Source organism: Anastrepha ludens, chromosome 3 (assembly GCF_028408465.1).
Source record: "Anastrepha ludens isolate Willacy chromosome 3, idAnaLude1.1, whole genome shotgun sequence".
NCBI lineage: Eukaryota > Metazoa > Arthropoda > Insecta > Diptera > Tephritidae > Anastrepha > Anastrepha ludens.
The window spans coordinates 90,746,823-90,757,363 of NC_071499.1; the positions used below are offsets into that span (position 1 = coordinate 90,746,823).

The following is a 10,541-nucleotide window of genomic DNA, read 5'->3' on the forward strand; positions in this document are numbered from 1 at the left end:
AAACACATAGTTTGGCATGCCACAGAACTAGCGTTCCTCGGCGTTCCCGCTCAACTTTGAACAGAGCAGCTTGCTGCGTGTTTGTGGCTTCCTCCTCGCTCATCATAAATTGCAGTGGAGGAATTCGATATCAAAAGGGGCAATGCACAAACTAACTCGTTTGTGCTTCGCTGCACTTTTTCACGTTCGCCCGTGGCCGTCTGTACGCGCATTTACTTATATTTGTTTGGTTTTATTTTTCGTTACATTAGCTACAGAATTGGGAATCGCTCTGACATGTCTCATAAACGTTCCTTTCGATCAACAGCGCAATTCATTATTTTCATTAAATTGCACTTGTACACAGGCCAACAACTACGCACATGCGCGCACGCATTTCGCGCAGCCATTGCCTAAGGTGGCGAATGACAACCACGAACTTGGCCATGGCAACAACCAACGTTAAGCAACCAGCCAATGTTGGCGGCAACTGTGATTTTTGCGCGACCATGGCTGTGGGCCAACTAACATTGAGCATAAGGTGCATAGTTGGGCAGTGCGGGGCGGGGTATATTACAATTGATGCACTTATTAGTTGATCTTATAAAATAAACGCTATGCCAATCGCCATCATCAACCGTCACATATTTAGTACTAGTATGCGTATGAATCAGCGTGCCACTGGCCGCTGTTTGCCTTTTCTGTAACGCTTATACACTTTCTTGATTATTGATTTTTATTTATTTTTAGGTTTTTTTTGTGTTTGTATGTTTTTGGTATGTGAGAGGTGGAATTCCGTGAGCATAGAATAATGAGTGCACTGCGGGAAAAAATTTAAGCGCTTCATAATGACATTCGACGCTTTTTGGCATGAAGGAGTGGCGGCAACACTAACTAACACCAGCTGCTAAACGGTTGTTGGCTTTGTTGTCGGCTTGTTGTCCTTTTTTGGTGACCTGGTGGCAATTAAGTGTTTGCTTTTGTCACGGTGCTTTTCTAAGGTGCGCAAACTAATGTGCATTGTTGTTGGGATGAGTTAATAGGTGCGGTAAGGGAGTACTACGCTAAGCCGTTAGTAGGTAATAGTTAAGCAAATATTGTTTGAAGGCTCGATTCTGGCTCGGTCGCACCGTAATAAAATCCGTACAGAACTTTTCCATGAACCCTATTCTGACGAAATTCACAAGCTCTTAATTTAAGGAAGATAAAATTAAGTCTCTGTGGTTATAACAGTCACCCATATAATAAAGAGGAAGCTGGATATTTCTCATTTTCGGTTCATTGCTTGGCTTCGTCGTACGTTCATGCTACGCAGGTTCGCAGGTCATCTTCCACATTATCCGCCTACTTTCTTGGTTGCCGTCTACGCTTTCTGCTGCCCAGATGCGAGATTAAAAGTATGTTTTGTAACTCTGTTGTCATGCATTCGAATTGCATCGAAGACGTTACTATTGGCCTTATTTGGGTCCTATAGAGCTGTAGTTTACACCCCCTTGGCAAGAGTTTGTTTTTAAGTAGTTTTAGGTGTGCGTAATAGCTTCTTTTTGCGGTCTGCAATCTGCCGTTTATGTTTATGTATGCGTGAAATCATTGTTGATTGATCAAGGTAAACATATCTTTTCTTAATATTATTATTATTATGAGGGGGATTCTGTATGGTGCTTTCTGGTATGCTGCGAAAACTCTCTTAGAAAATAGAATATCACTAGAGGATATCCGCTTTTTCACCGACAGTCAAGCGGCCGTTCGAGCACTCAGCTCCTCTTATACCCACTCAGATGTGGTTCGATCCTGTCTCTTATCTCTTAACGAGATAAGTGTTCAGAATTCTGTCCAAGTTATCTGGATACCGGGTCACAGTGGATTCGAAGGTAACTGCAAAGCTGATGAGCTCGCAAGAGCTGGAGCTGCGCAATCAAATGTTAGTAACTTACCCACAATCCACATTCCGCACTCAACATGTAAAATGCTCATTGATCGAGAATTTCACAGCATTGCTGATCGGAGGTGGCGAGTGGAAACTACTTGCGTTACGACCAGACAAATCTGGCCATCCTACAATCTGAAACAGACAAAAACCCTTATAAGTCTTTCGAAACACGAACTAAGGCATATAATATCTCTTATCACCGGCCACTACCTTTTGGGCACTCACGCACGTCGGCTCGGGGTTTCTCAAAACGATCTGTGCAGATACTGCGTTGACGAAGATGAGGAAGTATCGAGCAGGCATTTGCTGTGCAGTTGTCCCGGTCTAGCCAGAAGTCGACTCGCTCTTCTAGGTCCTCCAATAATTGACAATCTTTCAGTACTCTCGAACCTGAAAATCGAATCTCTCATCAAATTCTCGAAACGAATTAATATCTTTGACCAAAATCTACAAAAAAATCGCGGTTGGGTGGGGAAATCATATAACATAATGAGGTCTAGGGCAACTCAACGGACCCAACTTGCGGTCTATGTGGCACTCCGATGCGGGGTCACCCTTAAACCAACCAACCAACCAACCATGAGGAGGATTTAGCAGCAGAGTATTTCTCTGAACCCAACTTCCTTTAGTATTTGTTTTATTCTATTGAGTTTTATTTCCTCTTTTGCTGAAATATGTTTACTTATGCATAAGTGCTGGGCACGATGCCACACAGGTTTGGCAGTTTTATCTTGTTTATCTTTATCTTTTTTTCTTTTAAAACTTTATCTGCAGGTTCGATTCCCATATTAGTGAGATGAGAACTCAATATGCGATGTCCTGTTAGAATTGCTGTGATGATTCTAAAATTATTTAATTCCATACAATTTTGTAATCTGTATAAATTAATGCCATATATCATTGATAGATTGCTCCAGTATGATCTTCTTTGTCGTTCCTCTACTTCCTGAGTAAGAAAGAAAAGGGAAAGGAAAGGGTCCACAAAATAGTTTCGAGTCTATAAATGGGCCCATTTCTTGGCTAATTTCCAGTTCGTTTCCAGTGTATTCAAAATATTTTACTACATAAATTGAGGAATCGTCTGAAGGCAGTTTTTTCACAGCAGGTAGACATTGGTCTTGGAATTCGTTTTTCACGATAGAGTCAACGAAATTCTGATTGAAATTCGATTAAAAGCATTTCCATTTCACAACTTATGTTATCCTATGTTTAATGGGCACGCGACGATTGTTCAGACCTTCATTTGATCAGATTTTGGACCTTTGATTATCACACCAAATAGATCGAATAATTATTTAAACGTACATGGTATCAATGGGTAGCCCATAGGGTGACGATCCATTGCTGGTAATTTCGAAATGTTAAAAGCAATATTTCGTGGTAAAGACGTGCTGGAAGAGAAGAGAAGAACAGCTATTTTGAATTCTAATTTTCTGCAGGTGACAGACGGGCTTAAGAATTATGCTCTATCGATGAAGGAACTTGCGTTTGGTTGGCATTCATTTAAAGAATTCGCACGATGTGGCAACAATCATTTCTTGTCTCTGAGTCTCATTGGGACATTATCTATCAGTGCTCAACTAGTTCTATCACCATTATGCCCATGTTTTACTTAAGCTTTTGCTACTCAGATTCAAAAAATACGTTTCGCGGTCTAATGAAAGAAGGGGCAGAAATTGAATTCGTTACATTGGCAAGATTGATGACCGACAGTTAATAATTTTAGAAATAAGGGCGGTTTAACTCGTTGAATTCGCATGTAAGCAGATTCATGCAATAATTAAGTGTCTTTAGAACTACAGGAAATAACTATAGGAAATTAAAGTTGGATGCCTATGAATGGCATATGGTTTTTATGAGAAGCGCAAATATACTGGAAGACCTGACGACAGTGATCTTCTTCCTCTTAGCTTCACAATCCGTGGTGGACCATAGCTTCATCAACAATTTTTCTCCACTTTATTCTATCCATGGCTACATCTCTCCAATTGTGTACGTTCATTTGCTTAAGATCTGATTCGACGTCATCTAACCATCGCTTTCGTGAGCGTCCTCTTTTTCTTCCTCTAGTGGGTGTTAAAATAAAAGCTTTCCTAGCATTTCGCTCTTTCGGCATGCGCAGTACGTGCCCAATCCATCTAATGTACGATTTCTTCGATTTCATTGTTGTATCGAATGCGGTAGCTGCCAGCTATTGTTGCAACCGGACCATATATTTTCCTTATGATACGTCTTTCAAAGTACGACAGTGATCGTTGTTAGTAAACGTTTTTTCTATTGAGTGTTGTTTCGTATTCGCTGTTATCGAATCCGGGGAAAAACGAATGATAGTTCCACCTGGCTAGAATTAGTGGAATACACACATTTTTCTGGTATTTGCCTTTATTCCGAACTGAAAAGTTTCCGTGTTTGATTATAAAATTACAACAAAAAACCGCAATGTTCACATGCTACCTCTGTTTTAAAGTTACAGAATAACAGTCGAATCATCTGCTTAGCTATGCACGCATTGGAATGGTGGATTTACAACTGAACTGTGAAGCGACTGCAAATACTGCATGATCCACCTTTCCCTCCATTAAGTACCAATTTCTACACCCTGTTTCTCTCAGTACATTTTACCCTTCTGTTGAGCCGCACTTAAAATCATCTCATTAAAATAGCTTAGAACTGAACCGGAGTTTTGTGATTCGTGATTCCTGGCAGCATTGGACATATTTGTCCAAGCAGTCACTTTGCGCCACTCCATTAACTTGCTCACTACACCACTTGATCGCGGCGACGAGTGGGCAGCCACGTCATTCAACGCCACAGTCACAACGTTTCACTGCTACGGGAAAATAACAACAATTTGCAGTTTAATTAAAGAGACCTCATTAAAATTTATGAGTTTTTCTACATTTTATGCAATTAACGAAAAATCACATATTCGTATAGCAACACATGCGCATACAACAATAGCAACAACAATAACAACAGCGGCAGCAGCAGTAGCTACAGTAAAGCTGAAGCAGTGGAAGCTAAGGATTTCAGAAAAACAATTAAAATATTTATTTATTTTTGTATTGTATATTTTGTATATTTTTTGCGCTAATGATCATAAATAAAAATGCCTTAGTGGCACTGACAGCAGCAATTCGCGTACGCTGGTTATTACGACTGCGGCTGAATAGCTAGCTGCTGCTGCTGTTGGTTTTATTGTTACTATCTAGCTTAGCCGAGGCAACTCGAGCCGTTTGTCTAATTTAAATGGAATAACAAACTAATTAGTGTTGCTGCTCGTCGCCGTCGTGAACCGCTGTTCGATGTTGTTCGGCGCTGCTCGTCACTGCTGGTGCTGCTCATTACACATGTTGCTCCGCCTGCCGCCTACCGCTTGCTCTGCGCCTAAGCATATGCTTTGTTGTATCATATAACCTGTGATTTACAATTGAAGTTATTCGCAAGCTTTATTTATTTTTATATATTTATAATTTTTTCCCATTTAGTTTTATTATAAGTTTAATTTAAATATTTATTGCGATTTGCTGCAGCTAATGAAATTGATTTATTAATTAAATGGCAGAGTGGTGCATATCCAGTAATGGAACAACAAAAACGACATACGTTATGGTAGTGCTAATGAAATCACTAAAGGCGTAGGTATCTTTGCAAAAAGTTATTAATTAAAAATGCTACGAAACGCGACGGAGATGTGGTGCGACAGGGTGTGAGCGAGAGCGTGAGTTAGTGTGCATGTGGGCGCACAGTGAAAGTTTTTGCATTATATTTTGTTGTGTAAATAAACCAATAAGTGTAAGTTGTTAATGAATAAATAAGCAAAAAGTAGGAAAATTGTGTACCAATTCTAGGACTTTTAAATTTAAAAAATACATTTTTTTATAATTTTTAATAAAAACTTTATAATTCTTCTCTTTCTTTTCTTTACAGGTAAGAAAAACTTATATGGTCTCTTGAATATTTAAACTGTAAAGTACGTGAAAGCTTTATGGAATTCAGCAGGAATCGTGTGTAAAAATAATAAATGTAAAGTTCCTATGCCATGTGAGTCTATAAAAGCCTTACGAATTTTCTTTGTCTGCAATCCTTCAATGATTTATACAATTGTTAGGACTGGTTTTATACCTCACCAATAAACTATTCGTAGCTTTAAAGTATCCCTTAAATTTGTTCGACCGTTCAACAAGGTTTTGCGAAACACAATTGTATTTATCGATATGGTAAATTGACCTGCAATGTTAGAAAATAGTTAGGAAAAAATGATTTTGAACTCGTAAATGGCAAGAAAGGAAATAACTTTTAGCTATTATCGATATCACGACAGACGTTTCTACACATCGAAGTCACTTGAAGATTCCCCTATCTTTTAATCCACTGTTCTAATCGGTTTTAACGCATAATATTTATATTTAGTAATTTCGAAACCTTGCCCTAGCTGAAGAATTTAAGTTTCGTCCATTTATCGTAAATCACTCAATCTTCGATCTGTGTTTAATAAGTTGAGTTGTTGGTATGAATACTAAAATGCATAGGAAAACAATTTAAATATTCGCCATCTCAGCTCCTAAAGTGTGAAAGCGATCTTGATCTGTCGGCGATCTTGAACTACTTAATAAATCCGTGATATTTTCTAAAGCTACTTTTTATTTTAAGGCAAATTTTAAAGAAAATATCCTCAAAGGCATAGAAATAAAAACATTTGCCAAAAAAGTTCACAGGTAATACTGTTTTACTTGTGCCACAAAACGTGGGCAAAAGGCCTTCGCTAAGTTTGTTCAAGCCTCAAAACACGAAAAGAAGAGAAAATATTGGGTAAAATCTTGTGGTACTCCGTTGAAACCAGGAAAAAAGTTTGCATGTATCGCTTTTCGGAAACGGATTTCGAGACCGCGCCTGATTGGAAGAGGGCGATATATTTTAAACCCTTTTTTTATTTAAAAAGCGTAGTTTTATTTAAACGAATTTTGATTTAGATCATATACTGATTGTCGTGTGTTGCATCTGGAAAAGGAATTAGCACACCTTAAGGAGCCACTTGTGAAACTGGATAAATTCAAATCCAACGTCAGTCACATACTTTCTGAGGGGCAGATTAAAAAGTTGAAAGGCCCATCTATAACATTCATTCAAAATTCGTACATGGACATGGATGAGAAAAAAAACAATTAGCCAAATGAAGTTTTGGGGATAGTTTAATATATATTTGAACTAAAAAAAAATTTGTACAATCTCCAACAATATATTGTAAACCGAGTTATCAATAGATTCCCAGAGCGCCTTGCCACTGAAGTATCCAACTTCTGTACAAGATACAACTTGCAATTTTCATCTGAAAACAAAAAAAAAAGATTATTAATTTTGATGTAATTATCTTCGATGTGAACTAAGAAAATTGGGAGAAACACGTAAAATTCGAATTTTTGGGGAAGGTGGAAAACAAAAGTGGTTTTTCAAGGAAAAAAAAAACTCTTCAACTGGGTAAAAAAGTCGCTTAAAAAAAGTTTTTGGATGTTTTTTTAGTTCACATAGAAGAGAAAACAATACTGAAGATAACGCATTTTGAATGAAATGCATAGCTCGTTTAGTGTACATAAATTAGGTAAAATCGTGAAAATGAAAAGCCGAGAAAACGCGCTTCAAACTACAACAAAAAGCGCACGGTTGCTCGACGCCGCACTACGCTCGGCTCTGTAGCTCTGCAAATACTTGGAATTTAACTCTGAAAATTTGTGTCTCATGTTCTTGAATATCTAAGCTATTGATTTCAGGAAAAAAAAATTGATTTTTTTGACCTTTTAATTGGCCCGCCGGCCTTAAGTTATAGATTGCCAAAAGGTTTGTGAAACGTATGGTTTTGGTTATCCCAAGTGTTTGTCAAACTACGAGCTTTTAGATTTAGGATAGCCATCTCTTTAAAACCTAAAAATATCATATCGAAATTACTAAATTAAAACTTTCCAACAAAAGTATTATGAAATATAATATAAGTTATAAAGAACTCGGTAACTAGGCACTTGCAGATGTGAATATGCATATATGTATGTGAAAAGTCCACGGGAATGGTTAAGCTAAAAATATAAATAAAATGTTAACAATTAGTCTAAATATTAAAAAATAAAATAATACAAGAATGAAATAATAAAATAATAATAATAATAATATAAAAAAAAAATAAATAAATAAATAATAAAAAAGCTACATAAAAACATATGTAAAAAATAAATATAAAAAAAATTAAAAAAAAAAAATATAAAAAAAAAATTTTTTTAAAAATTAAAAAAATATATGTATAAAAAATATATAAAAAATAAAGAAAATATTTAAAAAATAAAAAAATAATTAGTTATTGCATTTGCGTTTATATAAAAAGCCATTTCAATCCACTTGGATCCACTGTACCCAGTTGCACCATCAAAATTAATATCAATTATCTAGTTGTTAAGAGTGTTGCCGTGCAAAAAATTAGCTCAGAACTCTATACATATAACATAGATGTACATATATAGGTACATATATGTATGTAGGTGCATATACTTGTTTATCAGTATAAAATATAATTATCGACTAATTAAGAATCCTGTAAACTAATGATTGGCCATAATCGATCAATTGCGGAATGCGCCAGCGAGCAGAGAGTTTCAGAACGAGTTTGTCGCTTCGTTAATGGGGCAGGGTAAGGCAATTATGATATATTCGCTATTAATAAAATAACAAAAATAATTACGGATAAAGTCACTAATTTTATGATCGTAAAATAAAAAGGCAATCAATGAAATAGACGACGACAAAAATAAAAAATAAAAATAAAACTACCAAAAGATAATCAACTAGTAATCACACTAATAATCACAACAATCTATTTATTTTCGAATAACGCCTGAGCATTCGTGCAAGTAATTAAGCAAAAAAGCTGGCCGTATATAAAAATAATTTAATAACGAGCATAATTTATAAACAAATTGAAACGCGTCAAAACATTTGTACATACATGAGATGAGAGTAAAAACTAAAGAGATAACAAAAAGTGGAATAAATTGTAAGTTTCGGAACACGATCTATTTAATTCAAACAGAAAAATAACACTGGTTTACACATTAGAACCAGATTAACCCATTGTACTGCAAAGTCGGTCGCTGAGTTCGAAAATCCACATAATTCTTTTGTTTTGGTATGCAATTTTCGCGATATCGCCAAATTACGGTTCTGGTTTAAAGGAAAAATGTATATCAAATTCCTAATATCTATCCTATCCTATCTATCCATTAACCGATCAAAACAGGTGATATAGCAAATTAAATGAAATTACATTTTCTAAAGAAATTTTTTGTCTTGGAAGATATGAAAGTTTTCGGTTTATATTGTAAGAAATATTTAAGAAAACGATTTTCGAAATTTGCTTGTTACTCATTTTTTAAGAGTTACATCTACACAAAATTCAGGATATAGGTGAAAACAAACCAATAGATATACTTGTACGAGTATGATAAAAGTTTTTCGAATGAGTATAAAAATATTATCTTTTGCATTATCCATATTTAAGTGAGGAAATGGGTGTATTCTTAGTTACATAAGAATTATCGATAGCGATAACTATGCTTTGACAGCTGAAATGGCAAACTGTGTTAATTCGTCGTCGTGGCGGACATAGATATGCCGAATATTATATTAAAAAAAAAAATGCCATGAATTTATCTACGAGATTATAATAAAAAAAATCATTCCAACAATATTTCTTTCTTACATTATCAATTTATGGTCTCAAGCTCTTAAAAAACTCCTTATAGTGGTCAACAAAGCATGGATTTTTGTGATATAATTAGTTGATAATTAGTTGTTTTTGATTTTAATAATAATTTACTTAGTGTAATAGATTTGAATTATTATAAATAAAAGCTTTCCGAAATACTTTCACGAAATAAAGCGTAAGCGAAAGATAGAAAATGCAATTACATACGTTTAATTTGGTATACGATTCGTTTTTATCGAAATTTTGTAATTTACCGCTTCTTCTTTAATCCAAAGGCAGCATTTGGCTACATCTCGAACACGACATGTCACATGGATTTCCTCAATCAGCGACCTATTTTGCTTAGGAATTGAATAATCTGATTTTTGGGGTTTCTTCAGTTGTAAACTAGTGTAATTAGTAACTTTGTTTAACAAAAATAATTCGATCGTCATACAGCTCAATTCGATCTTTGTTGTTGTTGCTCCTCCAGTCCCATTGGCTGCTTAATTGAGTGGCTTGTAGGCTGACTTGTAAAGCTGTCGTTGTTGTTTCTTTTCTAGATTGCTTAAAGTGGCGTCATTGGCTGATTAGAGCTTTCTCACACATTTAGACTGGCCTTATGCCTTATCTGTGCCACACCCACCTGCCGCACCATCTCTACCTTTTAGCGAAAAGCCATGTGGCGCCTATTTCGTCGTAAATACAGTTAATTGCGTTTAGTAATCGAAGCGATTTGGTGTTTTCGTAAATTATAATAATTTGTTTGTAAAATCTAAAGAAGTAATCGAAAAATAATCAGAACTGTTTGTTATTTAAACAAATAACCAGAAATAATCGAAACTTATAAATAAATAACAAAAAATAATTTCATTATTTTGTGATCATTTCCCATTATTTTTAGAT

At 35.5% G+C, this 10,541-nt stretch overlaps 1 long non-coding RNA gene across 2 annotated transcripts in view; it reads left to right on the forward strand.

Annotated features, from left to right (window-relative positions):
• Positions 1-9,702, forward strand: part of LOC128858463 (uncharacterized) — an 85,423-nt gene extending 75,721 nt beyond the window's left edge. For both annotated transcript variants that reach the window (XR_008454007.1, XR_008454008.1), the window contains exon 3: positions 5,840-9,702. This is a non-coding gene — a long non-coding RNA (uncharacterized LOC128858463). The remainder of the gene's footprint in view (positions 1-5,839) is intronic.
• Positions 9,703-10,541: the final 839 nt, after the last annotated feature.